The sequence below is a fragment of the Tursiops truncatus genome, chromosome 8 (assembly GCF_011762595.2).
Source record: "Tursiops truncatus isolate mTurTru1 chromosome 8, mTurTru1.mat.Y, whole genome shotgun sequence".
Taxonomy (NCBI): Eukaryota; Metazoa; Chordata; class Mammalia; order Artiodactyla; family Delphinidae; genus Tursiops; species Tursiops truncatus.
In genome coordinates, this window is record NC_047041.1 from 63,619,091 (window position 1) to 63,634,969 (window position 15,879).

General features: G+C 41.8%; 1 protein-coding gene across 2 annotated transcripts in view; it reads right to left on the reverse strand.

The window, feature by feature from the left end:
• RNF141 (ring finger protein 141) overlaps positions 1 to 13,079 on the reverse strand; it is a 57,381-nt gene extending 44,302 nt beyond the window's left edge. Inside the window, exons 1-2 of one of the 2 annotated variants that reach the window (XM_073808609.1) lie at positions 12,940 to 13,037; positions 6,891 to 7,034 (exon numbers count right to left, since the gene is read on the reverse strand). The gene's annotated coding sequence lies outside the window, so the exon portion shown is untranslated. Of the gene's footprint in view, positions 1 to 6,890; positions 7,035 to 12,939 lie in introns of both variants that reach the window. The other variant, XM_019948352.3, reaches the window with a different exon arrangement.
• Between the last annotated feature and the right edge of the window lie 2,800 nt (positions 13,080 to 15,879).

The following is a 15,879-nucleotide window of genomic DNA, read 5'->3' on the forward strand; positions in this document are numbered from 1 at the left end:
TTTGCTCCCAAAGTGAAACTTAAATTCCCTCTAGCATTCCTGTACTGATTTAATAAAAATGCAATAAAATATTCTAATCAACCAGACTGAAAACTTTAAATTATACCTACAATTCTTAACAAAGAAAAATTAAACTTTTGAAATATATGGTCTTAAGATTTCATGTAAAATATTAATGATAATTTAATCAATATGCTCACCAAACAGATATTAAAGAGATTTAGTTGTTTGTTTATTGAGTTACAAAATGGACCCTTTTAAGAGGTAAAATTGTAATTATATGCAGATGACATGATAATATATATAGAAAACCCTAAACACTCCACACAAAAACTACTAGTACTGGTAAATAAATTCAGCAAGGTATCAGGATACAAGATTAACACACAGAAATCTGTTGCATTTCTTTACACTAACAATGAAATACCAGAAAGGGAAAGTAAAAAAACAAATCCCTCTTAAAATTGCACCCCCTCCCCCCCGAAAAAATACTTAGGAATAAACCCAACCAAGGAGGTGAAAAACTTATATGCTGAGAACTATAAAGCTTTGATAAAGGAAACTGATTCAAAGAAATGTAAAAATATTCTATGCTCTTGGATTGGAAGAATTAATATTGTTAAAACGACCATACTACCCAAAGCAATCTACAGATTTAATGCAATCCCTATCAAATTACCCATGACATTTTTCACAGAACTAAAACAAATAATCCTAAAATTTGTATGGAGCCATAAAAGACCCAGAATTGCCAAAGCAATTCTGAGGAGAAAGAACAAAGATGGAGGCATAACCCTCCCAGACTCAGACAAAACTACAAACCTACAGTAATCTAAACAGTGTGGTACTGGCACAAAAACAGACATATGGATCAATGGAACAGAATAGAGAGCCTAGAAATAAATTCACACACCTACAGTAAATTAAACTTTGAAAAAAGAGGCAAGAACATACAACGGAGAAAAGACAGTCTCTTCAGTAAGTGGTGGTGGGAAAGCAGGACAGCCACATGTAAATCAATGAAGTTAGAACACTCCCTCACATCATATACAAAAATAAACTCAAGATGGCTTAAAGACCTAAATATAAGACATGACACCATAAAACTCCTAGAAGAGACCATAGGCAAAACATTCTGACATAAACTGTAGTAATGTTTTCTTAGGTCAGTCTCCCAAGGCAACAGAAATAAAAGTAAAAATAAACAAATGGGACCTAATCAAAATTATAAGCTTTTGCAAGGCAAAGGAAACCATAAACAAAACAAAAAGACAACCTACGGACTGGGAGAAAATATTTGCAAATGATGCAACTGACAAGGGCTTAATTTCCAAAATATACAAACAACTCATACAACTCAATAATAATAATTTGAAAAAACCCAATCAAAAAATGGTCAGAAGACCTAAATAGACACTTCTCCAAAGAAGACATACAAATGGCCAATAGGCACATGAAAAAATGCTCAGCATCACTAATTATTAGAGAAATGCAAATCAAAACTACATGAGGGAGAGGAATCAAGATGGCGGATGAGTAAGACATGGAGTTCACCTCTTCCTACAAATACGTCGAAAACACATCTACAAGTGGAACGACTTGCACAAAACATCTACCAAACACTGGCTGAAGACCTCAGACTTCCTAAAGGGCAAGAAAACCTCCATGTAACCAGGAAGGACAAAAGAAAAAGAAAAGAGAGAGAAAAGAATTGGGATGGGACCTACACCCTAGGGAGGGAGCTGTGAAGGAGGTAAGGTTCCCGCACCCGGGGAAGTCCCCTCACTGGCGGGGAGATCAGCCTGGATGGAAAGGGAGCTTTGGAGCCTTGAGTGGAGTGCAGAAACCGGATTGTGGAAGGCAAAATGGAGAGTGACCTGAACAGACGTTGGTACCGTCACCTCAGCCTGGTACTCCCCAGGCTGAGACGCTTGTCCACCGGTGTGGGCGGAGGCTGGGTGCTGAAGCTCAGGTTTCGGAGGTCAGACCCAGGGAAAGGACCAGGGTTGGCTGTGTGGACACAGCCCGAAGAGGCTAGAGTGTGGCAATTGAGGGTGTGTTCAGAAGAAGCCTGGGCCAACCAGAGAGGCAAGGCGCCACTCCTGGGGGTGTGTGCAAGGAGAGGGGTGGGACCACTATAGGAGCTTCCTTCCCTGCAGGCATGGTCTCAGGCAACAGGACACCACCTACACAAGCTCTGGGGGCAGGTGTGAGCTTCCACTGCCACTGTGGGCTCCAGAGACAGGCACAGGCCACCGCCACTGTCATGATGGGCTCCAGAAGTGGGCACAGGTAGCCGCCACCACTAAGAGACCTGCGAGCAGGATCTAGTTGCTGTCCCTGCTGTCCTGGGAGGGCGAGGGCCGGCGCTGCAAGATCCATGAATGGGTGCCAAGTGTTGCCCCCACTGTCCCGGGGGAGCGTGGGCCATCGCTACTGTTGGGAAACCTGTGAGCAGGCGGCAATAGCTGCCCCCACCATCTGGGGAGTGTGCACAGGCAGCGAGCAGGTGTCAAGCACTGCCCCTGCTGTACAGGGAGTGTGTGGGCTATAGTTGCCACTGGGATACACGGGAGGAAAAGTCAATTGCTGTCCCTGCTGTATCAGGTGTGAGCATGGCCTGCTGCACCTACACACCTCATATCAAAGGAATTACAGCTAACACACACTGAGGAAAGAGGCAGCAAGCATCCAAACCAAAAGCAACCTCTTGATTCCCAACAAGATGGCAGAGTAGAAGGACTTGAGCTCACCTCCTCACATGAAAACACCCAAATCACAACTAACTGCTGAACAACCATGGAAAAAAAGACTGGAACTTACAAAAAAAGATATTTTACATCCAAAGACAAGGAAAAGCCACAACTAGATTGTACGAGGGGCACTTCTGCAATATAATCAAATCCCATACCGGTCGGATGGGTGACCCACAAACTGGAAAATAATTGTATTACAGAGGAGTGAGAGTTCTGGGCCCCATGTCAGGCTCCCCAGCCTGAGGGGTCTGGAATTGGAGCCCCCAGAGCATTTGGCTTAGAAGGCCAGTGGGCCTTTAGTGCAGGAGCTCCACAGGACTGAGGGAAACAGAGACTCCACTCTTGAGGGCGCACACAAGATTTCATGTGTACTGGGACCCAGCACAAAGAATTGACTTCATAGGAGCCTGGGCTAGACCTACCTGTGGGTTTGGAGGGTCTCCTGTGGAGGCAGGGGTTGTCTGTGGCTCACTGTGGGGGTAAGGTCACTGGTGGCAGAAGCCCCAGGGAATACTGATAATTGTGAGCTCTCCTGGAGGTCCCCATTTTGGCACAAAGACCTAGCCCTACGCAACAGCCTACAGGCTCCAGTGCTGAACGCCTCAGGCTAAACAACCAGCAAGACAGGAACACAGCCCCACCCATCAGCAGACAGGCTGCCTAAAGCTGTACTGAGGTCACAGCCACCCCTAAACACACCCCTTGACATGGCCCTGCCCACCAGAGGGACAAGACCCAGCTCCACCCACCAGTGGGCAGGCACCAGTCCCTCCCACCAGGAAGCCTGAACAAGTCTCAGGACCAATCTCACACACCAGGGGCCAGACACCAGAAGCAAGAGGAGCTATGATCCTGCAGCCTGTGGAAAGGAGTCCATCCACACAGAAAGTTTCACAAAATGAGAAGACAGAGAAATATGCTCCAGACAAAGGAACAAGATGAAAACCCAAAAGAATAACTAAGTGAAGTGGAGATAGGCAATCTACCTGAAAAATAATTTAGAGTAAGGATAGTAAAGATGATCCAAGATCTGAGAAAAAGAATGGAGGCACTGATCGAGAAGATACAAGAAATGTTTAACAAAGAGCTAGAAGATTTAAAGAACAAACAAACAGAGATGAACAATACAATAACTGAAATGAAAAACACACTAGAAGGAATCAACAGCAGAATAAATGAGGCAGAAGAACAAAGAAGTAAGCTGGAACACTGTCGTGGAAATCACTGCTGCAGAACAGAATAAAGAAAAAACAATGAAAAGAAATGAGGACAGTCTCAGAGACCTCTGGGACAACATTAAACGCACCAACATTCGCATTATAGGGGTCCCAGAAGGAGAAGAGAGACAGAAAGAGCCTGAGAAAATATTTGAAGAGATTATAGCCAGAAACTTCCCTAAAATGAGAAGGAAAACACTCACTCAAGTCCAGGAAGTGCAGAAAGTCCCATATAAGATAAACCCAAGGAGGAACACACCAAGACATATATTAATCAAACTGACAAAATTAAAGACAAAGAAGAAATATTAAAAGCAACAAGGGAAAAGCAACAAATAACATACAAGGGAATCCCCATAAGGTTATCAGCTGATTTTTCAGCAGAAACTCTGCAGACCAGAAGGGAGTGGCATGATATATTTAAAATGATGAAAAGGAAAAACCTACAACCAAGAATAGTCTACCCAGCAAGCGCTTCATTCAGATTTGATGGAGAAATCAAAAGCTTTACAGAGAAGCAAAACCTAAGCGAATTCAGCACCACCAAACCAGCTTTACAACAATCCTAAAGGAGCTTCTCTAGGCCGAAAAGAAAAGGCCACAACTAGAAACAAGAAAGTTACAAATGGGAAAGCTCACTGGTAAAGGCAAATATAAAGTAAAGGTAGGAAATCATCCACACACAAATATGATATCAAAGCCAGCAACTGTGAGAAGAGGAGAGTATAAATGCAGGATATTGGAAATGCATTAGAAATTAAGAGACCAGAAACTTAAACAATCATATATATATATAGACTGCTATATCAAAACCTCACGGGAACTGCAAACCAATAATCTACAGTAGATACATACACAAAAAAGAGAAAGCTATCCAGACACAACACTAAAGTTAGTTACCAAATCACAAGACAAGAGAACAAAAGAGAATGAAGAAAAAAGACCTACAAAAACAAATCCAAAACAATTAACAAAATGGCATTAAGAACATACATATCAATAATTACCCTAAATGTAAATGGATTAAATACACCAACCAAAAGACATAGACTGGCTGCATGGATACTAAAACAAGACCTGTATGTATGCTGTCTATAAGAGACCCATTTCAGATCTAGGGACGCATACAGACTGAAAGTGAGGGAACTGGAAAAAGGTATCCTATGCAAATGGAAATCAAAGGAAAGCTGGAGTAGCAATACACATATCAGACAAAATAGACTTTAAAATAAAGACTGTTACAAGAGACAAAGAAGGACATTACATAATGATCAAGGGATCAATCCAAGAAGATATAACAATCGTAAATATATATGCACCCAACATAGGAGCACCTCAATATATAAGGCAAATGCTAAGAACCATAAAAGGAGAAACTGACAGTAACACAATAATAGTGGGGGACTTTAACAACCCACTTTCATCAATGGACAGGTGATCCAGACAGAAAATCAATAAGGAAACACAGGCCTTAAATGACACATTAGATCAGATGGACTTAATTTATATTTATATAATATATATAAATATATATTTCCATCCAAAAGCAGCATAAATATATATAAATATACACTTCCATCCGAAAGCAGCAGAATACAATTTCTTCTCAAGTGCACATGAAACATTCTCCAGGATAGATCACCTCTTGGGCCACACATCAAGCCTCAGCAAATTTAAGAAAACTGAAATCATATCAAGCATCTTTTCTGACCACGTTATGAGACTAGAAGTCAATTACAGGAAAAAAACTGTAAAAAAACACAAATATGTGGAGGGTAAACAATATGTTCCTAAACGACCAATGGATCACTGAAGAAATCGAAGAGGAAATCAAAAAAATACCTAGAGACAATTGCAACAAAAGACAAAGATCCAAAACCTATGGGACAGAGCAAAAGCAGTTCTAAGCGGGACGTTTATAGGAATATAATCTTACCTCAGAAAACAAGAAAAATCTCAAATAAACAACCTAACCTTACACTTAAAGCAACCAGAGAAAGAAGAACAAACAAAACCCGAAGTTAGTAGAAGGAAAGAAATCATAAAGATCAGAGCAGAAATAAATGAAATATATGAAGAAAACAGAAAAAAATCAATGAGCCTAAAAGCTGGTTCTTTGAAAGGATAAATAAAATTGATAATCCTTTAGCAAGGCTCATCAAGAAAAAAAGGGAGAGGGTTCAAAACAATAAAACTAGAAATGAAATAGAAGTTACAACTGACACCACAGAAATACAAAGGATCATAAGAGACTATTACAAACAACTACATGCCAATAAAATGGACAACCTAGAAGAAATGGACAAATTCTTAGAAAGATACAACCTTCCAAGACTGAACCAGAAAGAAACAACCTTCCAAGACTGAACCAGAAAGAAACAGAAAATATGAACAAACCACTCACAAGTACTGAAAATGAAACAGTAATTTAAAAACTTCCAACAAAGAAAAGTCCAGGACCAGCTGGCTTCACAGGCAAATTCTATTAAACATTTAGAGAAGAGTTAACACCTATCCTCCTGAAACTCTTCCTAAAAATTGCAGAGGAAGGAACACTCCCAAGCTCATTCTATGAGGCCACAATCATCCTGATACCAAAATCAGACAAAGATACCACAAAAAAAAGAAAATTACAGGCCAATATCATTGATGAACATAGACACAAAAATCCTCAACAAAATACTAGCAATTTGAATACAATACATTAAAAGGATAATACACCATTATCAAGTGGGATTTATCCCAGGGATGCAAGGATTCTTCAATATCCACAAATCAGTCAGTGATACACCACACTAACAAACTGAAGAATAAAACCCATATGATTGTCTCAATAGATGCAGAAAAAACTTTTGACAAAATTCAACACCCATTTATGATAAAAACTCTCCAGCAAGTGGGCATAGAGGGAACTTACCTCAACATAATAAAGGCCATATATGACAAACCCACAGCTAACATCTTTCTCAATGGTGAAAGGCTGAAAGCATTCCCTCTAAGATCAGGAACAAGATAAGGATGTCCACTGTCACCACTTTCATTCAACGTAGTTTTGGAAGTCCTAGCCATGGCAATCAGAGAAGAAAAAGAAATAAAAGGAATCCAAATTAGAAAAGAAGTAAAACTGACACTGTTTGAAGATGACAAGATACTATACATAGAAAAATCCTACAGATGCTACTAGAAAACTACTAGAGCTCATCAATGAATTTGGTAAAGTTTCAGGATACAAAATTCATACACAGAAATCTCTTGCATTCCTATACACTAACAACAAAAGATCAGAAAGAGAAACTAAGGGAACAATTCCATTTACCATTGCATCAAAAAGAATAAAATACGTAGGAATAAACCTACCTAAGGAGGCAAAAGACCTGTACTCTGAAAACTATAAGATGCTCATGAAAGGAACCGAAGATGACACAGATGGAAAGATATACCATGTTCTTGGATTGGAAGAATCAATATTGTCAAAATGACTATACTACCAAAGGCAATCTATAGAGTCAATGCAATTCCTATCAAATTACCAATGGCATTTTTCACAAAACTAGAACAAAAAAATTTTTTAATTTGTATGGAAACACAAAGAAACCGAATAGTGAAAACAATCCTGAGAAAGAAAAACGGAGTTGGAGGAATCAGGCTCCCTGACTTCAGACTAAACTACAAAGCTACAGTAATCAACACAGTATGGTACTGGTGCAAAAACAGAAATATAGATCAATGGAACAGGATAGAAAACCCAGAGATAAACCCATGCACCTATGGTCAATTAATGTACAACCAAGGAGGCAAGAATATACAATGGAGAAAAGACAGTCTCTTCAATAAATGGTGCTGGGAAAACTGGACAGCTACATGTAAAAGAATGAAATTAGAACATTCTCTAACACCATGCACAAAAATAAACTCAAAATGGATTAAAGACCTAAATGTAAGGCCAGACACTATAAAACTCGTAGAGGAAAACATAGGCAAAACATTCTTTGATGTAAATCGCAGCAAGATCTTTTTTGATCCACCTCCTAGAGTAATGAAAAGAAAAACAAAAATAAACAAACGGGACCTAATTAAACTTAAAAGGTTTTGCACAGCAAAGGAAACCATAAACGCGAAAAGACAACCCACAGAATGGAGAAAATATTTGCAAAGGAAGCAACTGACAAGGGATTAATCTCCAAAATATACAAACAGTTCATGTAGCTCTATTTCAAAAAACAAACAACCCAATCAAAAAATGTGCAGACTTGGGCTCCCCTGGTGGCGCAGTGGTTGAGAGTCTGCCTGCTGATGCAGGGGACATGGGTTCGTGCCCTGATCCGGGAAGATCCCACATGCTGCGGAGCGGCTAGGCCCATGAGCCTGTGTGTCCAGATCCCACATGCTGCGGAGCGGCTAGGCCGCTGAGCCTGCGTGTCCAGAGCCTGTGCTCCGCAACGGGAGAGGCCACAACAGTGAGAGGCCCGCGTACCGCAAAAAAAAAAAAAAAAAATGTTTAGACCTAAACAGACATTTCTCCAAAGAAGACATACAGATGGCCAAACAAACACAAGAAAAGATGCTCAACATCACTAATTATTAGAAAAATGCAAATCAAACCTACACCTCACACCGGTCAGAATGGCCATCATCAAAAAATCTACAAACAATAAATGCAGGAGAGGGTGTGGAGAAAAGGAAACCCTCCTACACTCTTGGTGGGAATGTAAATTGGTACAGCCACTATGGAGAACAAAATAAAGGTTCCTTAAAAAACTGAAAATAGACCTACCATATGATCCAACAATCCCACTCCCGGGCATATATGCAGAGAAAACCATAATTTGAAAACATACGTGCACCCCAATATCCATTGCAGTGCTATTTACAATAGCCAGGACATGGAAGCAACCTAAATCTCCATCAATGGATGAATGGATAAAGAAAATGTGGTACATATATACAATGGAATATTACTCAGCCATAAAAAGGACGAAATATAATGCCATTTGCTGCAACATGGATGGACGTAGATTTTGTCATACTGACTGAATTAAGTCAGACAGAGAAAAACAAATATCATATGATATCACTTATATGTGAAATCTAAAAAAATGGTACAAATGAACTTATTTACAAAATAGAAATAGAGTCACAGATGTAGGAAACAAACTTATGGTTACCAAGGGGGAAAGGGAGAGAGGGATAAATTGGGAGATTGGGATTGACATATACACACTACTATATATAAAATAGTTAATATTGGCCTACTGTATAGCACAGGGAACAATACTCAGTACAGTGTAATGGCCTATATGGGAAAAGAATCTAAGAAAGAGTGGATATATGTATATGAATAACTGATTCACTTTGCTGTACACCTGAAATTGAAGTAATGAAGTAAGTCAGACAGAGAAAAACAAACACCATATGCATCACTAATACATGGAATCTAAAAAAATAAACTAGTGAATATAACAAAAAAGAAATAGACTCACAGATATAACAGAGAACAAATTGGTGGTTACCAGTGGGGAGGGGGAAAAGGGGAGGGGCAAGATAGGGATAGGGGATTAAGATATACAAACTATTGTGTATAAAATAGGTAAGCTATGAGGATATATTGTACAACAAAGGGAATATAGCCAATATTTTATAATAACTATAAATGGAGTACAACCTTTAAAAATTATAAATCATTATGTTGTACACCTGAAACATATAATATTGAACATCAATTATACCTCAATAAACAGTACCTCCCCCCCCACAAAAAAGAAAATGGTCCCTTTTGTTTCTGCATTGTTTTGAACTGGTGTCCTAACTTTGAATAAAATTTATAATTTGAGGCAGCATATTAACTTGTTATCTTATAATTCCACTTGGTATCAGGTATCTGGGAAACCTGATTATTAACTCCTCAGATTAAAAGGGAACACTATCTAGAGACTACTGAAAGGGCATGGAAAATTGGTTCTCGGGCTTCCCTGGTGGCGCAGTGGTTGGGAGTCCGCCTGCCGATGCAGGGGACATGGGTTCGTGCCCCGGTCCGGGAAGATTCCACATGCCGCGGAGTGGCTGGGCTCGTGAGCCATGGCCGCTTACCCTGCACGTCCGGAGCCTGTACTCCGCAATGGGGGAGGCCCCAACAGTGAGAGGCCCACATACCGCGAAAAAAAAAAGGAAAATTGGTTCTCAACCTGGTTCAGTGGAGAGGGCCCAGGATTTACAATTCATTTTGAATACCATAAAATGATAAATGTCAACGTCCATCATGGGCATAAAAATAAAACCACAATCAAGGGTGCATGCATGTTCATGAAACAATCTGCTGAGGCCACCCTCTCGTCACCCGCCACAGGTTTTTCAATGTTCCTCTTTGGTGACTAGGCACATTCTTCTATCACAGCACATATCATCAGTTAGGTCACTTGACCATCCCCCTCTATGAGCTTCTTGAGGGTAGTAGCTGTGTTCTCTCTTCTGGCATATACATAAGCACACAATAAATGTTTATGAATGGATACAGTAAATATTGCTGACAGTTTCTGGTTTTTTATTATTAACTTAGTATTCTTTTCAGTTTTGTTAACTTGTTCAGTCATCTACTAGTTGCAGAGAAGCTGAAGTTAAAAAAAAAATACATGGAAGAAAAAATATAAAATTGTAAAAATGTATCATTAATGTTTATGTAAATTGAGAAACTTTCATTATTTGGTAGAAGCAAAATACTTCCCTCTAGATCATGAAACAGTAGTATTGAACAGGAACTTAATTTGCCAACCACTGGCATAGAATTCAGCAAAAGATAAATCTCTGGTCAAGACTTCTCAAAGAACTGGCAGCTCTCATGCTATTGTGCCCCTATAATTTAGTCCTTTCAAGCAGGATAACAATGTGCTTTCAAAAAAACATTTGAAGGATTTTCTAAATAAAGAATAATTGTTATTTTGAAACTCATAAGAATATCAAGGATTCCAAAAATGCCACATTCCCTAGTGGGTGGTAACATAACACTTGATCACTGCTTTTTCTAACAAAATGAATTGCTGTAGTTCAAATATTCTTTGTAAAGCTATAAAAATCACATCATGGGTAACTGGAAAAAAAAAACTTTCATGAAAATTTAAACCATATCCATTCATAAAAGGATTAAAGCAAAGATGAAAAGCCTGGAAGTACAAGATGACTAGCTCACAAATACTGCAGTATTTAGAAAACCTCTCTGAGACCTCCATGAAATCTAGTATCAACTTCTTTAATTACAGAAGAGATATTTATAGTTGAAATAATCATCAACTATTTTCACTATTAACTCCGTTTTAGCATCAGTGAAAAAAACTAAGTACTAAAAACTAGGTCCCTATTTTATTACTCATTGTTTACTCAAACTCTAGATCTGTAAACAGATTATCAGCTGTCCTGCAAGACAAGAAAGTAACAGCAGTTATTACAGACCATAGTGAAACTATCAGACTAGTCAGAGCCACTGTAGAGTCTAGAATGTCTGTTCTGGGGTCAAAGACCTTAATCAGACAAAAATTTTATGCAAAGAAAAACTACAAAAGGATAGTACTTGGAGGCTGAAAACATGGGTTTCTGATATCACCAGGGTGTTTACTAAATACATTTCATATGTGGAAAATGCACTAACTAGACTTGTAAGCATTTTCTCTGGACATTCTCTGCCTTTGGGGAAGAGAAAGGGAAAGGAAGTGTGTCAAGTGCTTAAATGTGAACTTAGAAGGATCAGACAACACACATCAAATATAAAACTCACTTCTATCAAATGACAAAGAACACATTTTGGAAACACACAAGCATATCCTGGAGGGAAATATTTAGAAACTGCAGCCAGGCAGCATCAGAGGAAAGGAGAAATATTCATACTATTTTTGAGTTCTTAATTCAGAAAGCATCACTTCTTAGAGGGCTTTCCAATATAGAGGCGACTAATTTAGGATCGTTGGTCCGGGGCACCTCATGTGCCAGATGAAATTCAGAACGGATGGAGCTCATTTTATAGCAGGAAGAATGGGCGCGCGGGGAGGGGGGGAGGTGGAAAAGAATCACTTCATGCATAAGATCTAAGAGTTATAAGCCATAGGAAGTGTCACGGCCGCTTTAGAAATACGCCAGAGATGAGAACTGCATCACCTGGCACGGTGAAATAGGACAGGGTCAGAACACGGACGTACACTGCAATTTTCAAGGGGCTGGGGATAAATTTGAACAATAATAGTAAACTCACATTCTGTAACACGATAAAAATAACAAAGAAATCATTTCAAAAGCGACACAGAAAGTTTCCTTTCCAAGAATGAATACTACAATTAGTAGCCAGAAAACTTCTGGTCTCTGCCGGGTCTCACGGTGGCTGGTTCGACAAGGCCAGGCCTTTGGCAAGGGGAGCTGCCTAAGCTAATTTAGAACGGGAGGACGGGTTAAGTAGACGGACTTGGCCATTTCTGAGCCATCACCCAGGCAAGGGTTTCTAAGTGGGGTGTCCAGGGTGGGGCGCGCGCACAGGTTTCTAGCCTCACTCGCGCGTTAACTCAACACACCCACCACCCTTCCGCCACCACCCCGCCTCAAGCGCACCTGCACTCGGAACCAACAGCTACGTCTGCTGGCCGACTGACTGCGCCGGCGGCAACATTCAAAAGCGGATCCGCGCTCGAGGAGGAAAAGCTGTCTCCTGATCCCCCTGAACCACTCCCCCCGCCCGCCCAAAACGGAACAAGCCACTTCCACGCTCTGTCACTGGAAACCACTGGCTTAGAGACAGTACGACCACGGAAGGGCCTCCCAAGCCAGCTCCACACCCTAAGCCGAGGCCTAGAGACGGCGGCGGCGGGTCGGGGCTTGTCTCCCCACGGAAGCCCGGCGCGGCAGTCGAGGCCTGGCCCGCGTCTCTCCTCCCTGTCCGAGGGCTGTGGGGCAGCGCAGGGGAAGCGGCGACAGACCAGCGCTACGGAGCTCACCCCAGGTTCAAGGCATCGCGCTTCCGGCAGCAGCGGCGAACCCTCAGCTAGCCTCTCAGACCCGCAGGCGGCGGCGGCGGCGGCGGCGGCGGCGGCGGCGGCTCCGGCCGTTACCCGGTCGCACCTCAGTGACGTACAAGGCGTGCACCACCACCCCCGCCCCAGCGCGTTGCTTAGAAACGGTGCTCAACCTTCTTCCCCAGAACTTCCGCTAGCTAGCTCAGCTTCTCCTGAGGACCTGCGAGGTCCCGGACCCGGAGGCCGCCCGATAGGGAAGTGTGGCGGCGGAGGCCTAGGAGGAGGCCGTGCCCTAGGGGCGGCGGAACAGGCCTCGCCTGGCAGGCTCCTCGAGGCTAAGGCTCCGTGGGGCCTCAGTGGGTGCGGCCTGGCGGGTGCTGGCTCTCCTGGCCCCATTTCCTGAGCGAGAGCCCGGCGGGTGGCAAAGGCACTGCGAGCCCCGGTTTGGTCAAGGGTTGGATTCCAAGCCACTACTTATTAGGCCTCCAACCTCCCACTGGTTATAGCTACACAAAGAGCATCACGTTTCTTTATCATGAAAGGGGCCCATTATGCTCACCTAGCTAGATTAAGAAGCATAAAAGAGAATATATAGGAAGTAACCAGCACAGAGTCCAAAATGATAAGCCCTAGTAAATGGCAACTATTATTATTAGGAACACATGTTGGCGAGATCATGGCTTTTCAGAACGTCCGTAGTGGATAATTGCTGTATATTAAGCATCTGTTGTGTGCCAAATACTATACTAGGCACTTTATAGGCATTGCTCTTGTTTAAATAGTTCGCTTGAAGTTGCACAGCCAATAAACAGCAGAGCAAGGGTTTAGACCCAGGTATGCCTCTCACTATTGCCTTTATGCTTAGCAGCTAAATTAAACTACTTCTTATGCTTGTACATGTTGCCACACTCATCCTTCCCCAGTCACTTGTAGATTTACCTTGCAAGAACTAATCTTGCCCTCTAATAACAGATAATACTTGTTGACAATTTACTATGTGCCAAGGCCTGTTCTGAGTACTTTAAAGGTATTAATTCATTTAATCCGCACAGCAGTCCTATGAGGAAGGTATTATTAATACTCTCATTTTACAGTTGAAGAAACAAGCTTAAGAAAGTTTTCCAAGGTCAACCAATCAGTAAGGAGCAGAGGCAGATTCAAACCCAAGCTGACTGAACCCTGAGCCTGTGCTTTTTAAAAAATACATATTTTAAATTTGTTTATTTTTGGCTGCATTGGGTCTTCGTTGCTGCGCATGGGCTTTCTCTATTTGCAGTCAGCGGGGGCTACTCTTCGTTGCGGTCTGTGGGCTTCTCACTGCCGTGGTTTCTCTTGTTGTGGCTTGCGGGCTCTAGAGCGCAGGCTCAGTAGTTGTGGCACACAGGTTTAGTTGCTGCGCGTCATGTGGGATCTTCCCAGACCAGGGCTCAAACCCGTGTCCACTGAATTGGCAGGGGGATTCTTAACCACTGTGCCACCAGGGAAACCCTGAGCCTGTGTTTTTTAACTCTTGTTCTAAACTGCCTCAGTGAGGTGGTGAGACTTCATTAGGGCCAGATCCATGTGTCTGTGTATCCCTTTAAAATTTTTTTTTATTGAAGTATAGTTGATTTACAGTGTTGTGTTATGTATACTCCTTTTATATACCTTATGGAGAGTGTACTGAGGATTGTCTCCCTGACAACCAGCACAAAGCCTGGCATGCAGTAATTGTTCAACATTTGAACATTTGATGAATATTTGAATGTGGTAAAAACTAACAGCCTAATGATGAACCATACATAATGATTTTTAAAAATCTAATTAAATTCAAAAAGGTCCTATAGTTGAAACTAATCTGCGCCAGGAGTCAGGACTATTTCTCTGAAAAAAATTGCTTTCAGTTAAATGTAGTGTTGGAGGTTCTAGTCAGTGTGATAAAACCAGACAAAGAAAATTTTTAAAAGGCATTACATTGGAAAGAACACTGTATTTGCAGACAAAAATACTTTAGAATACTACAAAAAAAAATCTACTAGAACTAGAAGTGAGTTTTGAAGGATACCAAGTCAGTATATAAAAATCAGTTTAGGGGCTTCCCTGGTGGCGCAGTGGTTGAGAGTCCGCCTGCCGATGCAGGGGACACGGGTTCATGTCCTGGTCAGGGAACTAGATCCCACACTCATGCCACAACTAAGTAGCCCCCAAGCTGCAACTAAGGAGCCCATCAGCCTCAACTAAGGAGCACATGTGCCACAACGAAGGAGCCCACAAGCCACAACAAAGGAGCCTGTGAGCCGCAACTAAGGAGGCTGCCTGCTGCAACTAAGACCTGGTGCAACTGAAAAGAAAAAAGGTTTTTAATTTAATTTTATTAAAAAAATTTTTTGTTTCTTTTTGGCTGCGTTGGGTCTTCATTGCTGCGCGTGCGCTTTCTCTAGTTGCGGCAAGTGGGGGCTACGCTTCATTGTGGTGCACAGGCTTCTCATTGCAGTGGCTTTTCTTGTTGTGGAGCACGGGCTCTAGGAGCATGGGCTTCAGTAGTTGCAGCACATGGGCTCAGTAGTTGCGGCACGTGGACCCTAGAGTGCATGGGCTTCAGTAGTTGTGGTGCATGGGCTCAGTAGTGGAGGCACATGGGCTCTAGGACGCACGGGCTTCAGTAGTTGTGGTGCATGGGCTCAGTAGTTGGGCACAAGGGGTTAGTTGCTCTGCAGCATGTGGGATCTTCCCAGACCAGGGATCAAACCCGGATCAGGGATCATCCCTGCACTGACAGGTGGATTCTTAACCACTGCGCCACCAGGGAAGTCCCAAAAAAAAATTTTTTTTTGTAAAACAGGGCCAATACTCCTCTATACCTCATGGAGAGTATAGTGAGGATTAGACTATAGGCAAGACTACAAGACTGAAATATTTAAAAATTAGTATTAAATTAGTGTT